A 20,840-nucleotide genomic window follows, 5' to 3' on the forward strand; every position below is an offset into this window, starting at 1 on the left:
ATTATGATGTTGCTGCCTTCTTTGTATCAACATCTCGTTCTTATTTATATGTGTCCCACTTTTTAAATTTTTACTTCAAATTTTGATGTAATGTCTGCACTTTGTACTTTTATGATCTTTATCTAAAGGTCAAATAAAGATTTTGAAACTGAAACTATTAATAAGATCAAACCGTAACATCTATGAACAAGACCTAATTCTGAAAGATTTTACACTTCACCACCCGATTTCCTTCAATTGAAAAGAGAGTCTGGTTTGCAAGATGTCTTTTAATGAAAAATACTTTTGAATTTGTGATAGTAACAATAAAAACAATATATAAAAGCAAATACAAGTATTTAAAAATATTTCTTTCCAAGGGGTTCAAACAGTCCAGTCTCACTATATGTCTTGTTGCATAGTTCCCAAAGTGCAACACACGAAGAGTGCAATTCTTGATTCTCAGATTTCCAGTTAACTACACTGGGCAATGCAGTCAATTCACTTTTCAGCCAACGGCTTCTGCCATAACATATTTCCTACTGAGAACAGGAGATATATTGAAATGTTCTTTTTGTCCTGTTCCACTTTTCTTATTAGATAGTCCATTGTCAACATACTGTAAACATTTCAACATCTCTACATCACGATTTGCTATGCGACCCAGCTACCGTACTTCATTAAAACACATACATTTTTCACCTACTATGTCTCAGTCTCTGCTTGCATTCTTCAGCAACACTTGGAAAAGAACTGACAGTGTTACATTCCAGTTTCAAAAAGGAAAAGATTTCCATTTAAAATCACACTTAGGCAAAAGTAGGCACCTTGAACTAAATAAAAATATTGTTTTTAAGAATGCGTATAACAGGCCTGACAGTCACACAAATGTGAGAACTGATACTTGTAAAAAATACAGCCCTCATCGTGTAATGTCTTCATTTTACATAATGAATCTAATATGAGCCAATAAAAAGTTGTTTACTAATGTTAAAAAGTTTGCAAGAGTGCAAAGTGTTTACTAATGTTAAAAAGAGCATAAACACTATGCACCTCTTTTTCGATAGGCTCAGTCTTCTAGAGTGCAAGATCTGGCAGTCCTTTCTTTTTGTCAGTAGGAAGTGTTTCAGGTGTGCCTCCAGCACAACCTAAGGTAACTAAACTGAAAAAAACAGACTTCAAATCATCTAGTCAAAAATATAATCCTTGACTTTATATATATAACTATCACTAAACAAAAAAAATGACACTCACCCAAATCACTAGCAAGCACTTGTCATCAAACATAGAATAAGTGGAATTAGAATAGTGAAATCAATTTGATGCTACAATATGTAGGAAGCGAGCTTGGATGAATTTAGTAGCTTAAAACATGTCAAATATTCTGCAAGGAGATATTTCAGCAAAGTCCAGATTCAGGTAGTTTTTTTAAGTAGATGACTTTTACAAATTCTGCAGTTTTAGTGTACATTTTTACATAAAATACTTTCAAGCACAAAGAAAGCCAAATATATATAATATTTGCCTGTACAGAGCTAAAAAGTATTCTTTCAGTTTCTCTCTGTCTAGGCTTGATTCACAAGTATTTTACATACTTAAGAGTCACATTGGTTCCAAGAAAAAGCCATTTGCATTTGTCAGTGCTACATTCACAGTAACATAACAACGAATGGTGAAGGATTAGTAGAATTTTAAGAAAACAATTTGTACTTACAATGGCAGAACATCTGAGAGTAGGGCAGATATTCTCCCATTGTACGTTTGTTGTTAGAACAGAGAAAATGAAGCAATCCATTAGACAGAGTGTCAGAGGTGGCTATGCAAATATTTCAGGATGTTTGGAGAACATTTGGGAGCCCACTGAACATTAGCAGATAGTTTCTCACTCTCACAATACCTATTGATTCACACCAAAATGTTGGCTTGTTTACAGGGTTGAAAAGAGTAAACAAATAATGCCAAACATGATTGTGGTGTTGTGGCAAAAATAAAGTGCAAATCCCAGTTGCACTGATCATAACCATGTACAGTAATCTGGGGCCTTTTGTATACATATGCGCTATGCCAATACAACCTACTTACATACTATGTAACCTTCTTAGATTTTCAGTAGGTGGAAATTCTGCCTGGCGTATGAGTAATGGAAGGGAAATAATGTTCCAATGAGTGCACAAAAAAGAAACAATATTAAAAGCAGTGAAATATATCAGTTAAGGTTCCTTGTAAAAACATGACATGAGGGTGCTATTCGAAAAGTTTAACTCACCTTGAACAATGCAATAACTCGTGATTTGTGTTGGTGTGCTCATAATTGTTCTGGGTTTTTGGATAGCGCAATAATATGATTTCTATTTAAAGCAGACCTTAACTAATGTGTTACATGAGACTTTATCACATTTTACATGTTGTCGGTTGCAACGATTGTAGACGCAAATTCCATTGAAAAATTGTATTTTCATATCATTTCACATTTATGAAAGTGAGAGAAAATGATTGAGTACAGTTTTTGAGGTTTTGTAAGATCAATAATCAACTAAGTATATTTAATGATTATTCATACACAGAGATGCATACATAGTTATGTGTGCAGTATATCCGCAGATGTGCAGAATGCAATATTCTTTTCGTTACCATTGCTGATTCTGGGGAGGTGGGCATGATCCATGAGAGTTGTAGGTTTAAGTGGATCATGGTGCCTCTCCCTCATCAGGCTCAGTGAATGATTATCTGAAGAGAAGGACCTCAGAATGAATATAGTTCTCCCAATGGACATTGGATGAATTCCATATTTTACAGGAATTATGTAATATCCTAAAAACAAAATCTCTGTCCACATGTTTTATCTTCATGACGTTCCTTAGCCACATTACAGAGCACTCCCACTGTTGGGCCTCTAAGATTAAGTGTAAAGGTAATTTATATGACACTTTATCTGAATAAGGAGGCACGAAAATTCAAATTAAGTGGCACATTCTCTGGCACTTTGTAATTTTAAATCACTGAAGTAAAAAAGCAATTGTTTCTGTTGAAATCTGAAAATTATGTGGCAAGTTATGCGCTAAGTTTGGAAAATACACAATTAAGTGGTGAATGCTACAACTACAGAATAGCATAATTACACTATCTGTGACTATTGGCCATTTTATTTAGTAACAATCTATCGATAAAGGTAAACAGTTACTAAACATTAAAATTCCAATCAGTGGTCACTGTTAACTGCCCCTGCAAGAGAACAGCTTCAACAATGTATAATATGCACCTTTATTGCCATAATCGGATTCTGGTGACATTTACAAACCACTCAGCATTTGGCCTTGTGGTTTATGATTTCATCAGAACACCGCAATGGCAACACTGGACATTATTATATGGTTAACTGTTATGTATCCTAGGCGTATCCTATATGGAACCATTATGTGTAATATGTTCTCAACCCCAACGAGGCACTTTGAACTGAACAACAGCTCTGTAACATTGAATCTACCTGAGTAAATGCTGGCTTAAAAAAATATTATTCTATTTTGTATGAACCTTATTAAATTCAGTTTAATCATAGGCTTATAGAGCATAACTCCAGGCTCCTGATAGTAAAACAAATTTACGAATATATTTAAAAAAATGATCTTAAAATAATGGCTTAATGCATTGATAATGTGAGTGTTAGTATGATGCTTTATGTAAGAAAGAATTGTACATCACTTGCTCTTCACTCCCTCTCATACCTCTTCAAAGTACTTTTGTATAATGTACAACTACATTAAAGCACAAGAGTGCAAATTAAAAAATATCTTTACAAGCAGCAGAGGAAATACTTTTAAGCCGAAACTTAACTAGATAAACACGAAAGAAAATCTATATGTCATTAGGCTGGTTGAGCTTTCATAAAGTGAGGTACACATTCCCTTCAACATCTGAATTCAAAACTCCTCTTAAGTTGTCTCCCCTGAGAAATACAATACTGCACCATACATTTTGTCATTAATTACAGGTTTGTGTTTTTAGTTACAGAAATGTGCAATCTGAATACAATAGACACAAAAAGCTGCTTCTTTTTAGGACATTGTAAAACCTGCAAACCCTGAGAGAGTTCATTGTGCAAACCAACAGTTTGTAAACTTTAACATGAACCTCCTCTCGGAGTAGTAAAATAGTCAAACATGTACAGTATCTCATTAGTATGTTTTACACAGATGCCAATCAAATGTATGCACCATACACTTGCATTCAATGAATGGCCATAACAAACTTTCTTTGGTGCTTATGTCATCCTACAGTTCAATGCACTTATCATAAAAAAGAGAACACACATTTAATATCACGCTCAAAATGGAACAAAAAAATTAAAAAAACAATTGTTGTTCAATAATAAATTTGACAGAAAAGCAAGTATTTGTCCAAATCTAAAATAGTACATTCAGGGAGGAATACATATGACAAGCAGTCACCAGCTCTTCTCCGAGAAGTATGAGATTTTGGTGCATACGTAAATGAAAAAAATGTCTTCCATCCAGTTCTGAAGAAGGTGAGTCAGTCATAACAAAGTAAAAACACACATTGAACATAATTATAGCTGTATACTTGCAGTGCACTTAATCTTGAGGATAGCTGAATCTGCACCTGTAACAGAAGACATTCGAGTCAATCACACATTTCAAATGTACATACAGCTGTACATGAACAAAGTCAAAATACAATTTACACCACATGCTTTGACATCGTTTACCCTAAACATGTTGATTCCTGCTTTTCTTTTTAATGTTAAAAGTACTTAAGAAAACAGTGGTAAATAGAATTACAGTTGCTGTCTTCGATATTCGTTTTTTTTTAGGTAGAACTGCATGTTCTGGAGAGACAAAACAGCCACTTCAATACTCTAATAATTATCAGATATATTTGTCTTTGAAAAATGTTCAATACAATTTTTATTATTTTCAAAAACATCAGATAATACGAAGAAGAAGTGAGATCTGAATAGAGAAACCAGAGCAGACCAGAAGCAATACACAACCCTATTTTCTTGTTTTCCAATTGTAAAAGAAAAGCTAAATTGTTCTAGAAAGAGCTCTCAGACTTGTACCAAATCTCCAAGTGTTCAGGGAGCAATGGAAGTCTACCCCTAATTGATTGATCAGGTTTTGATTGCTATAAAATACAAAAGAGTGTATTTTCCCTCTCCTCGTCTCAGAAATAGCATAAAAGGCAGCATCCTGCCACCAAAAAACAGCAAAGGTGGTTAGATTCAAGCAACAATGGATGTCCAGAGTTTCCAAAAGCTCTCACAGCTGCCAACTGTGCCTTCAGATAATCTCTTGGCATGATCTGCTAGAGTTATGGAGACACCCATGAGGCTTCAGAAGACGCTACGTTTTCTACTCCAACAATAACATCTGATAAAGTCTTTCCAGATTCACTAGCCAGTCCTCCAAGAAAAGGTGACTAAAAAGAGTAGCAACACTGAAAATGGCTGCCCAGGAGAGTGAAGAACTGGTACCTCTTGTGGATGACATGATTGTAATGTGAAAGGACGCATGTGAATGAAGGAAAGATCCAGAGCTCATTAATGGGATGATTCTATTTCAATGTCTCTATTTTGAATCTGGGAGAAGTAACATACATGTTCACACTCCTCCAAGTCTCCAATGCAACAAAAAAAATAGCGACAGCAGATTCTCTTCTCCATCTCATTCTAGGAAACTGGAATGAGTGTCCCTTTCTCTTGATGGTCTTAAATACCTGTTCCAACATTTCACTGGGTCCCCCGGTTAAAGGTTGGTCAGTTTTGGAAGAGCCATGATAACACAACTGTGTAACTACTGAAGCTCACATCTAAGAACCAGACATATGTCATATCCTTCTCTTACAATTTAAGGAAATTGTTCAGCTTAATCGCTGATGCTCTTTTTAGCTTGTGAGCTGATGGCAAAGCAGTGGAGTAGTCACGGGTGCTTCAGGGGTTGTAGGAATATGACTTTACTGGCCTTGAGAAGAGAAAGTAAAAGCAATGTGAGGCATCAGTCTACCTTTTTGTCCCCTGAACAAGAGGCAAAGTCTGGTGAATTGGTACAAAACAGCAGATACTTAAGCACCCATGTACATCAAGAGGCTACCAGTTGCCCAACCCTGAACCTGACTGGCAATGTATTGCTCCCTGCTGCCTTTTTCAATAACTCTCACAAGAACAGTATATAAAGCCATTGTCCAGTGAAGGGTATGTTTTGAACCATAACTCTCTGTGATTGGTTGGCATTCCAAGAAAACAGCCAAAAATGAAGAGTGACTGCTCTTCATCCAGGATCCCAGCCAAAGTAGAAGGTAGAAGGAAAGTAGAGGATCCATAAATTTAGAACAGTACTTCACTTATAAATCAATGTTGTCTCTAGGGGAGTTATTCTACTTAGTCACTGCAGTGTATACCAAGAAGGCAGTGAGCAGCGTGACCACTTTGAAGGGAGCCTAAATTTATTTTGAAGCCCTAGAGGGGACACATTTTCTGCCAGTAGCAAGAAATTAAGAAACTTCATCCTTGAGAGACCACTTTTTGGATACTTTGGTGAAACTGAGTCTGGCTTGGAGGAAGAATGATATTGACTTAAAATATACATCTGTCTCTAAGTCCAATCAGAGGTGGTCGGAAGGTCATGGACTCAGAAGGCCATGTTGTCAAGAAGATGGTTAATCCATTTACCAAGCATCTCTCTCTCTTGAAGCACTTCTCCTGTTATCCAAATTCGGCTCTGGTATAAAGTCAAACATGGTCTCCATATCCACTTCTTGCTGTTGGTGTGGATGCTTAGACTCCATTTCCAGAGGAAAGCACCTACTGAATACAGCCAACACAAACTCCTGAAGTATAGTACATAGCTGTTTCCTAGACAGTGCTTGGTCTGACATTAGGAACAATAGCCAAGGCAAGATCAGCAGGTGCCTTGAGCAGAGACACAGGGATTACAGCCAACGAAGCTGGTGACACTTGTACCTACAAAGAGTTCTGTTGGGTAGCGCAATTCTCTGAGAATTGTGAAGAATGTTAACATTCAACTTCAGTTACAAAGGGTCAATAAACAATCCCTTTAGTAAAAGAGAGGGGTGAAATATTCCCCTATCTACAAATGAGAAAACACAAATACCAACTTGTTGTGATAACAAATCAAAAAACACACAAATGAAAACCCAGACATGACACAAAGGACTCTTTGTGTCATGTCTGGGACCGCCGCGGCCCCGCCAAGCATATTAGGAGTTTCCTTCCTGCCATTTTTTTCATGGAAGTTCCTCTTCCATGAAAACCTTGGTGGTGAGGAAATAAACGGCCGCCTTCTGCCTCTGAGCCCTGGGGTGCATGCAGTGGGGGCACAACATATGCCCCAGTGTGTGTATGCACCCCAGTTCAGTCCTTGCCGCGCAGGAACTGTATTTGGAGTTCCCATTGCGGTGCCCATATTTAGAGGGCACCGCAATGGGAACCCAAAAAACATATTTTGGGCTGTGGGAACGCCAAAAAAAAGCCCACCTGACAGGGGGAAACTCTTCATCTGGCAGGCAGCCTGACCATGGTTTTGGCAGTGGGGCGGACCCTGCGCCGCACCGCCAAACTTGTAATCAGGCCCATAGTATGAGGGTACAGAATACCAAGGCAACATAGTTTTGATTCCACCTGATGCCTCTTTAATTCACCACCAGACACTCTTTGCTTCTTTACCTCACTCTTGCAGTTTGTATCATCCCTGCTTTCCCCCTTTGTCACAGTTTTTTCATCTTACTCCTACTCCTTCTTTCTAGGGGTTGGCGGAATTTGCGAAGTTGCCTTTCGCAAAATTCCGCGAAACGGCAAGAAATCTCCGCGAGCACGCAAAAATTGCGTGCTCGCGGAGATTTTTCTGCGCCCGTCGAGTATCGCCTGTAAAGTGGCGCTACTGTGTTTGCGTGAGAATAAACCAACCTGGTCACCGTGTCTTGCTATATTTATTTATTTATTTTATTAAATTGCCGCTTTGCGGCCAACGTGTCGTGGTTTCTCAAATCGCTGCTCAGTGAGTCGCAAAATTGTTTAGACTTTGTGCACATTTAATTCTTGACCTCTTTGCAGAGCTCACAGAGCGATGGTTAAATATGTGCCAATTGTAACTGTGATTTTAAATGAAAAGGAGGCACACCGCTGTTAAAATTTGACAGAGACCATGGGAAATAAAATACAATGCTTAATCCTGAGTTGGTAGTTAGGTTGTGTGGGGTCCGGGTAAAGTGAAGAGATGAGCACTTACTTATACACATCCCTACACACTCTTGCATTGCTGAAGGTGAGCTGTCCGTTCTGTGAGGGAGGGACGCTTGTACTGAAGCAGCCCTTCTTATGTTTGAGAAGCATTAATCACACCCACTGCCTCATACCTCTTTCTTTGGCACCGCGAGGCCTCTCGCTGCTAGTCGAGCTGTCTGATCCGCAGGGCACTGCTTAATATTAACACGACCATTGCTCGAGTCGAAGACTGTGGCTGTAGGGGGGGTGGATATTTGAAAACCTGTAGCGCGCAAGATCACTCAGCGTGACACACCGTCCACCAGAGTATGCGAGATTGTGACCTGCTGTGGGTATTTCCTTGCTATAGAATTTTAGTGAGTGAAGCTGGGGGCAGTGACTGCCGCCCGAGCATCCGACTGCTGACAGCGGAGCCTGGCACATCTTGGGCACTGCTGCAGTGTTACCACACCGAGGCACACTTGGACCGTGGCTTCACGAGGCTCGTGAGCTGGGCACCCACAAAAGTTTCACCAGGCAGGGCAGGGGCTGGGAACCAAACCCCCCCGCTCTTGGAAATGTTTACATTTAAAATAGATTTGTTTTATCTGTCTTGGCATCAAAAGGCTGGCTAGACCAATGGTCACCGTTTCAATGCTTTAAAGCAGCTTAGTTTGTTAATATACCTGCACCAGAATATTACATGTAATTTTGATCTTACATTTCAGGTTTAACTAATATAGTTTAGGTGTGAAAGCTTTTGGTGCAGATATCCTTGTGTAACCTTTGCCCCTCCACTTGACGCTTTTCTTTTGCATCCACCTACAGACCCCTCATCACTTGCTCTGCACATGGTGGCAATGAGGGTGTTGACTTAGACACAGTCTCCCTCAGCCCCCCTCTGTCTCAGCCTAGTTCAATCTAGCCTTTCTGTTGTTGTCTCTCTTCAATTCATTGTGTCATGGTGCCCTGTCACATGCCAGTGGGTAAGGAGGCAACAAGTGGGGCAATCAAATCAGTCAGCTAAAATCCATCCAGATGGTTCAGTGTTGGCTAGCTTAGTAGTGCATCCAGCTCAGGCCATACTTCCACCTCACCCTACAGCAACAGTACCCCTTAGACACAATTACTTTCACCTTCATTGCGCGATTCAGATCAAAGCAATACAATTGTCTAAGTGTTTGATCAATCAGTGGCACATCCTTCTGTTCTGCTGCAGATCACAGAAGTTTCGACATTTTCGTGTTCCGCGCGGAACGTGGAAAATGCCGAAATTTCGCAAGTTCCGCGAGCGGAACAGAGTTTGCCGCCCACCTCTACTTCTTTCCCCCTTTTCTCTCTTTTGCTCTGGGCCAACTCTTTTATTTATTTTTTATTTTTTATTGAGCAGAGCCTTGGTTCAAGAAATACATAGTAGACTGAAAAACATTCTTACTGACGTTGAGAAACAGTTACTATAGAAAACAAAAGTGACAAGAAGCTAGAAAAAAAGCAACAAATTATGTTATCATTCATGGAACAAGTATCAAATCTATCCAAAGGCACATCAGCATTAGGAAAAGCTCCTGGTGTACTTAAGTTCCTTTTTCCTTTATAACTGTAACATTTTCTCATATCATTAACCAAAGTGCAAAAAGCATTCTATAAAGTGCTAGAGCTATTAAAGTGCTAGTGCTTTTAAAGTGCAATGGAAAAAAGTGCTAGTGCAAAAAAGCTGCTACATTAGTTAACCAACTCAAGTGCTATGATCTCTCTTTAAATTCTTCCAATTCACTAAGAAACTTCCAATTTCTTTCGAATTTTTTTATGGCCCCTACCCTCTTCGCATAAGCTTCCTCAAATTTTCTGGTTCTTTTCATTTTATTGTACCATTTCAGATGGGAAGGTATTTCCAGAGATTTCCACTTCTGCAAAATTAGGGAACGGGCCACCATACATGAAATAAATAGAAAAGTCTTTTCGGATTCGGATAATAACCTTTCGTCGCTACTGATCCCAAATAAGACAGCTTCGGCCTCGAACAGAATGTTCTTACCGATTGCTTGCCCGATATCCGAAAAAATGTCCTCCCAAAAAAACCTAAGTCTTGGACATGCATAAAAAATATGGTGCCATCCGCCCTCACCATCTGTTTGGCAGCGAAAACACCTATTTTCTGCGCCAGGAAATCTTTTGCTTAAAGTGGCCGGAGTTAAATAGGATAACCAACGTGATAAGAAGGCCATCCTTTTAAAATTTGCGGCGCGCAAAGATTTACTTCCAAGAAGGCACATGGACTCCCACTCCTTAGTAGTCAGCCTACACCCAGTTTCACGAGTTATTTTGTCCAGATGGATCTCTAGCACGGAAGCCTGACCCTGTTTATGCAGCAACCTATACCAGTTTCCCACCCCTTTAATGTTGGCCCCATATAGGGCTGCCATAAATTGATTAGGAGTGTCCAAGAAGCCATCGGTGTTTGTTAGGAAATGAACAACACGCAAATATTCAAGAAAAGTCGGCTTTCGATGACCTTCTACCCTTGCCGTTATTTCTTGCCAGGAGATCGGCCTCTTCTGAACAATAAAATGCCTTAACTCGGAAAATCCACAGCCTTTCCAAATACTTGTATGTCTCATTTGCAACTGTAGGCCAAGACTTGTACATTCTCTTAATTTTAGGAACTGGAGACCAGATGAGCCCATCTTTTTAAAAAAGGACTGAAGTCTTAAAGAATAATCTTTCAAAGTCTTATAACGTGTTTTCTTTGGTAGTTTGGAAGTTTTTAAAAACACTCGAGTTAGAGAACCGATTTCTTGGGTCATTTTATCTATAAAAAAGTTGTCACTAAAAAAATTAGATCCTATCAAGCCAGATACTAAATCTAAAAAGGCAGCCTCATAATAAACTCTCACGTGGGGTAATGCTAAGCCTCCTTGTGTTATGGGTAGTTGAACCACACTTAATTTCACCCTCAGAGCTTTCTTACCCCAGATGAATTCCCTGAATAAAGTATCAATTTCATTGAAATAAGACTGATTTATTTTGATCGGGACATTAGAAAATAGAAAGATGAGCAGGGGAAGTATAGACATTTTTATCATTGAAACTCTACCCACAATCGAAAGGGGGAGTAATGTCCATTGTTCTAACAGCTCCTTGATCTTACCCTTCGTTTTTATATAATTTAATTCAAATAGCTGATGATATTGATTAGATAAGTATATCCCAAGATATCTTATAGGATCATTTTTTATAGCTTGTATCTTTAAACAAGATGGAAAAGAGTTCAAATCAGTATTAAGAGCTAGAACCTCTGTTTTATTAGCATTTATTTTATAGCCGCCTATTTGTTCAAACTCCGAAAATTCCCTCAGAGCTGTTTCGAGATTTTTTCTATTAGGAATCAAATATAAAATAATATCGTCGGCAAACAGTTTAACTTTAGCCATGCCGGGTATCGGAGGTTGGATAGCAGCACTATTTCGAATCTTTAAAACCAGAGGTTCTATAAAAAAAGTAAAAAGTAATGGCGAGAGCGAACAGCCCTGTCTGGTTCACCGGTTTATTTTAATGGCTCCTGCACAGTTAGAGTTAATTATGACCTGGGCGATAGCCCCCTGGTAAATGTTACTTAGCATATTAACTACCTGTGCAGGAAACCCGAACCGACCCAGAGTAAAAAACTAAGTTTTCCAATTCACCAGGTCGAAGGCTTTCTCCGCATCAACCATTACAATACTAGCCGGAATGGAGTTTGTATTAAAATAATCCAGTGCGCATATTAAAAATTGGGTATTAGCCGCCATTGATCTCCCGGCTATAAAGCCGGTTTGATCTATATGAATTATTTCTTGAGCGGCTGGTAAAAAACGTTCTGCCCATACCTTCATCAAAAGTTTATAGTCAGAATTCAGCAGGCTGATGGGCCTATATGAATTCACATCTTCCGGGTTTTTATCTTTTTTAACGTGTCTGGCACTTTCCCACCCATTTTAACAAATTAAATAGGTTTTTCAATGGAGTAGCAAGTTCTTTTAAAAATACTTTATAAAACTCTATAGGAAAGCCCACACGCTTTTGCCCCGGCTGTTGATTTGATAGCTGTAGAGCTCTCGATAGCTTGTATTTCCCTTTCCAATTCGCCAATCCGATTATCCGATAATTTAGGGACGCTAATATTTGTAAAATATTCCTGGATTTGCTCCTCCGTCACCAAGTACTCAGTAGAATATAACTGGCGAAAATGATCCACAAAAGTCTGTGAAATATCGCTGTTACTAACTATTTCTTGGCCAGTTTGAGGGTCCCGTATTTTAGTTATTATAGCTGATTCTTGTTTTTTCTTTGAGGAATTTGCCAAAAATTTACCAATTAACTGGCTTTCTTCGTATACTCTCTGTTGGAATATACGTGAGTTGCAAACCTTTTCTAAAGTAAAAAAGTCCCTCAATGCGGTTTTAGCCTGCTCATATTGATTTGGAAGAAGCTGAAGCTGGAGAGCATATTCTTGATCCACTTCAGTTTGCAGTTGAGCTATCTTAGTCCTCCGGGCGCTGAACTGGGCAGCCGTGTAAGCTATTATCTGTCCACGGGCTGCTGCCTTAAACCCCCCCATACTGAAAAAGGGGCAGCAGTGCTATCGTTAATCAGAAAGTATTCCAAAATCTATTTTCTGAATTTCTGAACGCAATCCTCATTTTGCAAGAGGAGACGATCCAGCTGCCACCTGGGACGTTCCCTACCTTTTCCCCCAAGCACCAATTCTATCCCGACATAGGCATGATCTGAAAATGGATTACAGCCTATGGCAACATCTCGAATCTGGAAGGATCTAGAAGTAAGAAAATAATCTATTCAAGATGCCGACCGAAATCGGTGTGAATAACATGTATAAAATTCTTTGTCTGGATTAACTTCCCGCCAAGGGTCCACCAATTGATATTCTTGTATAATGGTTCCCATTATTGTTTTTGTATTTGGTTTTAATTGTCTTTTATTTTTATTTGAAGTATCTTTCCTCAAATCCTGTATATAGTTAAAGTCCCCACCAAATACCACCTGTCCGGGGGATCCTATCAAAAAATCATTAATCTGGGTCAGGGGTATAATATCATCTGTAACAGGACCATAGTAATTTATAAAATGTAACATTGTCCCCTGTAACTTATCTATTACCCATAGCCATCTCCCATGTACATCCCTATGGATTTGTTTAAATTCCCAAGGAAGTTTACTAGAAAAATAAATTGCTACCCCTCTAACAGCAGAACCCGACGACGCAAAAAAAACTTTTGAAAAAATCTTAGGTATAAAAAGATTTGGAGAATTAGATTTCAAATGCGTCTCCTCTAAAAACAAAACTTGGGGATTTAAGGAGGATAGCCATCTAATAAGAGCGCCATATTTCCTTCTATTTAATTTCCCATTAGTATTGACTGATAGGATCTTACATTTACTGGTTTCCATATTTAACCCTTTTATATGTATTTCTTAGACTTTCCGAACCTTCTGCTCGTGCTCTTTTTCCTGCTGTAACACCCTTTCCATCCCAACAAAGAAGAAATCCACTCCTTTGAATGTCGAAAAACCCTACAACCCACGCTCTCCACATTCCGCCCCTCCCATCTGATTTCCTGGGTGTCATGAAATTACACCCTAGGTAGATCCGCTGACCCCTAGTCCCAACCGGGTAAAAAAGAGAAAGAGAGAAGAAAAAAAAAAGGGGGGGAAAGAGAAAAGGAGGAATAAGGGAAAAGGTCGATCTCTGCGTATAACAGGAGCTGAACGCAAGATATCGATAGACTCCCCCCTCCCTCCCTCCCCCTTCCCTCCTCCCCCTCAACCGGTACGGTTAGACCTAGTAAAACCCATAGCAATAATAACATCAAGTACTCTTAATTACGATTGCCAGTTATCTATCAAGAGGTATTTACATTCTCTGACCAGCCCAATTGATATCTTTCAACTTACATCTTTAGGGAGAACATCCTAAATATTTGTCATTGCTACTATTAATTTCTCTATTTATTCCAATAATTCAAGCGCTGGCCCCATCTGAGATATCCTTTAACAGAGCCTGAGCCTCCTCAAGATCTGAAAACATAAAAAACTTTCCTTTAACTAAGACTCTAAGTTTGGACTGCTGAGCAATCGATGCTTGCGCGCCATGAGCATTAAACAGATGCAAGATTTTAACAAATTCTTTTCTCCTACGTGCAGCGACAGCAGTCATGTCAGGAAATATGCAACACTTATTAGTCTCGTTCACAGGAAACTGTCTCTGCTGGATTGCTCTTGTCAAGATTCTCTCCTTGATGCGAAAGTCAGCAAAATTCAACAAGATAGTTCTTGGTATTGGGGAGCTAGGGAAAGGCTGTGCGAGGACACGGTGAGCTCTTGTGATGGTAAGGTCGCCCTCAAATTCAGGCAAAACACTCTGCTTAATAAATGAGTTCAGCCACTGTAGAGGTTGGGAGCCTTCTATTCCTTCAGGTACCCCAACAATTCGAAGATTGGATCTACGAGAATGATTTTCAAGTTCCTCCAATTTGTTCTCTATATAGTTTTTCGCCACCTCTTTTGCCGCTCCCATGGCCGTATTCATTTGCTCTTCCAACACGGAGATTCTAGCCTCTGCCTCCTGTAGTCTTATAGGGAAGCTGGTCATCGCTTCCTCAATTTTGCCCAATCTTAAATGAAGAGCAGCAGTTTCCACTTGCTGCGCCTTTTTCATTTCACGTATCTCTTCCAAAATTAGATTCAACATGTCTCTAATATTTAGCTGGTAGATCTCTGTTGACTCTATATTCTGGCTAGAGTTGTTTTGTGAGTTGTCTGTGCCGATACTCGGACTTCGCATCTTGGGATCTATCTGCACTGCTGTAGCTTCTGACATAGCATGTCCTTTAGGTCCGACTTGAGGCTGAGAATGGGAAAGTAGCTGAAGCTGGGGCTGGAGCTGTGAGGGCATCGTATTCCCAGAGATTTCAATTGTATTCCTACTAGCTGCTGAATCTGTTGAATCTTGCGAAGGATCTGACCTAGAGATCTTCTTCGCTACTGCATTCGAGGAGGTTGATGACATGCGACATGCTGCCAAAGTTTGTGCTTGAATTAACTCCAAATGCTGCTGCTGGACTCCTAAGTGATCTATTTCAGGATTTTGTAGCATTGCTACCTGGTCCTCAAGAGCTTCTGATCCTGTCTCCTGCAGTGAGGCTTTAAGCGATCTTATAACTAAGCCTGAGTTTAAGGTCGGTGAGGAGGGTTGGGGGTATAAAGGTTGTTAAAGCTGTGGGATAGTTCTCTTTACGAACAGCAGAAACTCTTTCATTTCTTTCACCTTTTTATTTAGGTCATCTGGTTGTGAACAAATTAATACAGCAGCGGCTTCCGATTGTTCTAATATGTCGATTGACTGGTTATTTGACTGGTCAGCCGCCAACACCGCTGTTTCAGGCTGCCGCTCACTTTGCAGAGAGAGAATGGTAAGGGAGGGCTCTTCCTCTGAGCTCTCAAGGGTACTGTCGAGGCCGGGAGAAGTGGAATTATTTTGTTTTCCTTTGTCCTTTGCAGCCCGAAGTGCAGCTTTTTTAGCTAAGGCCTGGCGCGTTTTTGTCTTAAGGCGAGCCGCAACATCTGCTTTGCTAGATTTACTAGCAGGATTTCCTTCCTTCTGGGGCTTACCCATTTTTTCCCCCTTTCTTCACTTTCAATACTTTGTGAATTTCTATCCCAATACAGCTCTCCCTTAATCTCCCTTAGCCCTTTTTTTTTTCACGTAACTTCAGTTTTCCTGTTTTTTTCTTTTCAAATGAGGCTTAGACAAATATCTCCATGATTTAACGTCTTTCCTAGACAACCTGTTTCTGTCCAACTCCTCCTACCCTCCTCCTCACCTCCTCGTTTCCGTTTTTTTCCCCCTTCCCCTTTAGGCTTTTGGCAGCGTCGCTTTGCTTTGAAATTGCGCTGTGTGGCTGTCAAGCGACCTCCCAGCAGCTGCTGTCACAAGAGCGGGCCCCAGGTGGAGGGGGAGAGCCTCAGGAAGCGCTGCAACTCCGAGCCGATTTCACCATCGAAAAGGGCGCGAAAGAAGATTTCTTCGCTGTAGATTCTCCGTTGCTATTTGCCTCACAGTCCCTTCCTCACACGAAACCGGACTTTGCGCACCTCGCGCACCACGTACCAGAAGCAGAACGCCAGCATTCCCCCAATGGAAGAAGCTCTCCGAGGCTCAGAAACCAACCACCGCCATTGCCGGGGGGGGGCGGAGTCGCGGATCACCCGTGACTACACGGAGGCGTGGAGCTCCGTAGCCAGACCCATCGAGGTACAACTTGTTGATGGTCTGGGCCAACTCTGATGAGGAAAAATAAGTGCTGGTGTCTAAAAATGAGGGCTAGCGGGTTCCACCGGCAAACACCAGCTTAAATTAAACACTGGCTACATTGGTTAATAGGTAACCGAAGAGGTACAACTTTCCACGCTGGCACAAGATGAACAATTGAGAGGGATTCAATCAAAGCACATGTAGGCAACAGATATGCCCAAAAAAAACCAGAACCTGCAACAGTTTGCATCATGCTCTGCAATAGAGGACTCCTACCAGAGATGACCAGAAGCAGGCCAACACTTTGACAACCATGGTGAGAGGGGATTAGGAAACTGCTACATCAATGTGTGGAACAGATACTAATTTAATAATTTATAAAGTTTTATCTAGTGTGAAAAAGACCATAGTCGGTATAAGAGTGCTTTACATGAAGGGGTAAGTAGGATATAGATGTGGGATTAGGAATCAAACACATATACGAGCGAGGAACAGACACTGAGGATTATCAAATTAATAAACTTTACCACCAAACGGAGTCAGAAAAGTAGTAGTCAGCATCAGCAGATGAATAACAGGAAGGCATAGAATCAATATACGAAAGATGTACTCCTAGGGCAAACACTTGTTCATCAGAAATGGTTTCACTTCTTTTTTAAGGCGGCGGTCGACGAAATCACGCTGGCATCTGTAGGCAGAGCATTCCTAATCTCAGGAATGGTGTTCTGCACAGGTACTTATCAGCATTTATAGAAGTTCATGGAGTAGTGGAGCCTCTCAGGAGGCTTCTGACAACTGCCATGGGAGACCATGGGCACCACAGCTATCAGACTGGGCCCGTCCAGTGCTGCTGTTTTGCCAGTCTAGAGGTAAGAGGGGGTAAGGACAGAGGCAGTAACTAGAAAACGGTTCTGGCCTACGAACACAGACCCATCCCTATAGAGTGGGGTAGGTGATGGTGTTCACAGTCAAAAGGTACTGCTTTCTCACAGCATCATTCATTTCCTCCACAACACCAGACTTTTCCATTGCACATCGAACACTGCAGCTCTCCCAGATTTCCATTCCAATGATGCGCTGTGGCTCATGCAAACATGCCCCCTCCTAATGTGTTTATTCCTCTATAATCTCCTATCTATCACCTGGCACACATTGGCAGTTTCCCCAGGCACATAGCATCCTATTAAGAAGAAATATCACTCTTGATCTAATTCAGGCCCCACGACTGGTGTGCTCGGAGGGAATGGCTACCCAGTTTGTCCTTGTTCTCACCTGTGCCTTACTCCCACCACTGCATGCGCCATTGAGTCTTTTGATCCTGGAGAATTCTGCCACTTACACAGACCCCTGTGGTTTCTCTGATCAACCCGTCCCGTGCCCAACCCGAAGATTCCTTTTGCCATTTTGGACATATTGCATTATACCCTGCTTAACCCAGTCGTACGGTCAATGACTTTTACCACCCCCTCAGCAAAAGTCCCAAGATAAGGTCCATCTCTATGCCTGGGACTCTGTGACATCTCCTCACCTGATACTGTATTTTATGATGCAAACAAAACACCCTGTCCCACTCTTTCTCTGGCAACGCCCCTAAAATCTGGAACTCTCTCCCAGTACATATTAGAACCAATCCCTCCATTACGAGCATCAAGACGCAATTAAAAGAATTTCTCCTCAACCGTCATCTCTATCCCTCTGGACAATAGCCGGTCTATGTCACCTCTTCATCCCCCACTAATGACGGCTTACCACTGCCACAAAGCTCCTCACTGCTCTGATCCGCAACTTCTCAATCAAACCTCTTCACTCTGCCTGAACTGAACTTTTACGCCATTATTTAGAATTGAAAACTATCTAGAATCTCTGTTTATTAGTGTACTATGGCTGTTTATGATTCTGTCGTGTTTATTGCTGTAAAGCGCTCTGATACCCCATGGGTCATGTCAATGCTACATAAAACTCCTAAAATAAATAAATAAATAAATAAAATGATCATGCAGTTGTAACCTGTGGCTGTGGCAAGCTTGACTCTAGGAGCTTGTCTCTAGACGGAGGGGAGATTAAACCATGTAAGAATCTATGTCCAAGTGCAAAGGGTAGAGTGAGTATGCACCTTGCTGAGGGGACATGTGGTAAATGCTTGGGAAAGTGGCTTGTTGATTCTTAGTATCTGATTGAGATGCTTATTGCAAGCGAGACTGTAGGCATTCCATGGAGGTTCATGCACATCTTGGGCATCAACATGAGCATCCATCTTGGAGCACTGTGCCCAGGGCTTTAAGTGGGCCGGGTCTCACCGGTGCTGAGCACCGGCAGATTTTTAGGGGAGGCCTCGAAACGGTTCTCTATCGGGCTCTGTTTTGTGCCCTGGCACAGTTGGTCTGGTTCTTTCCGACTGAAGTGACAGCAGACACATCGATGTGCGCGTGCTCACACTGCTCACTTCTCCCTAGTGGATAAGTTACAGCATGACGTCATGCCAGGTGAGAGTTGTAGGGGAAGGGAAATCCATTAAAGATAATAATATTCTCTCTGGATTTCCCTTTGTGTATTGAAACTGAGGAGCTACAACATCGTTGTGGTGTCACCAGGGCTTTAAGTGGAAGCTTTTGCAATATTATATACAATCCATAGTTGTTGCTTATTTATCTGATGCAGCTAACAACCCTTGACGAAGTCAATAGTCCTGACTTGTTGTAGGTATGATGCTAATTGTTGTATCATATATCTGAATGCAATGACCAAAACAGCAAAATTCAAGTCTCTGCTAAGCACAGATTTTTTTGCTTAGGTGTTTTTAAGCCGTGCCCTTAATTACATTGGCCACGCCCCTTTAAGAGACCCCCCAGTTTTTTCATCCCACTTAAAGTCCTGACTGTGCCCATGCTGGATAGGCAAAGTATAGAGACGGGGTGATGTCAAGCATGCACTTTGCGGACTGATAGTGTGTAGTATTCTCATGTTATGCTGTTATGCTCCCTTTCACCTTATCTCTAGCTGCTCAGCCAGTGTGAGTGTTCCGTGCTTTAATGCTGGCACCATTTATTGAAAATTGCATTTGGGGTAATCAGTGGTGGGGTAAGATGAACTTGCTCTCCTCTCTGTACCACTGCGCTGGGTGTAGCAGTTTCGGACCTGCTGTAAATGTTCCTGGAGGATTTATCTTAGAGGGACAGATCACTGCACTTCATCAGATAAGATAGGAAACCCCTGCATATGGACCTAACTGCACAGCACAACCAGCCTCCTGTTACTACCTATCGCTTTCCTAAACTGAATATGACTCAAAAAGGCTCGGCCTTGGGTTTGCAGTGTTTTATAGTCATGGTTTTGGATGTCTCTATACAACTTCAGCCTTGGTTAATTTGGCCCCCTATCATCGGCTGTTTTGCTTAGGAATAAAGTCATACTGGTAGCTCAAGTCTATGTATACTTTTTTGTCTATGCGCCGTTTTCTCCTTTGACTTGTTTCAAGGCGAGTCTGAACGTTGTTCAAGTCCTTTGACTATTCGTTTTTCACCAGCAGCGCCATGTGGCGAAATATGGTTTTGACTTGTACCACACTTGGACTTTGCTGTGTCGTGCCAGAGAAATGCTTATGTCTGTTGTGCACTGAGACATTTCCTGAAGAAGGCTCTTCTTGCCTGAATGCTACAGCTTTCTCTCCTCTGCAACAATCACATTTCCATCCTTGCTAAAGTTCTTTACCTTGCTGCTTGTTGCCTGCCTCATCCTGGTGGCTACTGTGGTTCTAGTCTCTTCTTGGTTCCCTGATCGTGAAGTATGGGTTACTCATTTTCCCTTCGGAGGCTGGCTGTCTTGTTGCTGTGTCTCCTCGGGCTATGCAGTAGGCATCCACGGGTTATCACTTTGTGTGGGCATCTTTGGCACATTTTGGGGGTTGATCTATGGCACTGCTTCATTCAGAATCGTTGATGAGAAGGCTTGTATTCATGTTGGGCTTTCATGGGCAGGGAACAGGTTTCCTATAAGAACTGATGTTGATGTGCTTCAGGTGTGTTTGCTAAATGTAATGGGCAGGTGCAAAGTAGTATGGTTCTACAGTGACGTGACTGGCACACAGACATCTTTTGATGTCAATGATGCTATTCAACTGGAATTGTTAAGAGTTCACAAGGGGTACAGGGGCAGGCATAGCTTTGAATGAGCGCGAGATGAAAATATGTCATCAGACGTGTATTGCTAGGTTTAACCTGTCCTCCAATCCTGCACCGCCCAAGAGGATATCCTGCATTGTGGTGTGGAGGTTTTTAGATTGGCAAGAGTTATGCCACAGGAGAGTTTGCTGTGCAC

The 20,840-nt window shown here is 41.1% G+C and overlaps 1 protein-coding gene across 2 annotated transcripts in view; it reads right to left on the reverse strand.

The window, feature by feature from the left end:
- Positions 1 to 254: 254 nt before the first annotated feature.
- C2_1H4orf54 (chromosome 2_1 C4orf54 homolog) overlaps positions 255 to 20,840 on the reverse strand; it is a 53,489-nt gene continuing 32,903 nt past the window's right edge. For both annotated transcript variants that reach the window (XR_014970868.1, XM_085635776.1), the window contains one exon: positions 255 to 4,596. The gene's annotated coding sequence lies outside the window, so the exon portion shown is untranslated. The remainder of the gene's footprint in view (positions 4,597 to 20,840) is intronic.

The sequence above is a fragment of the Triturus cristatus genome, chromosome 2_1 (assembly GCF_964204655.1).
Source record: "Triturus cristatus chromosome 2_1, aTriCri1.1, whole genome shotgun sequence".
NCBI classification, from domain to species: Eukaryota; Metazoa; Chordata; class Amphibia; order Caudata; family Salamandridae; genus Triturus; species Triturus cristatus.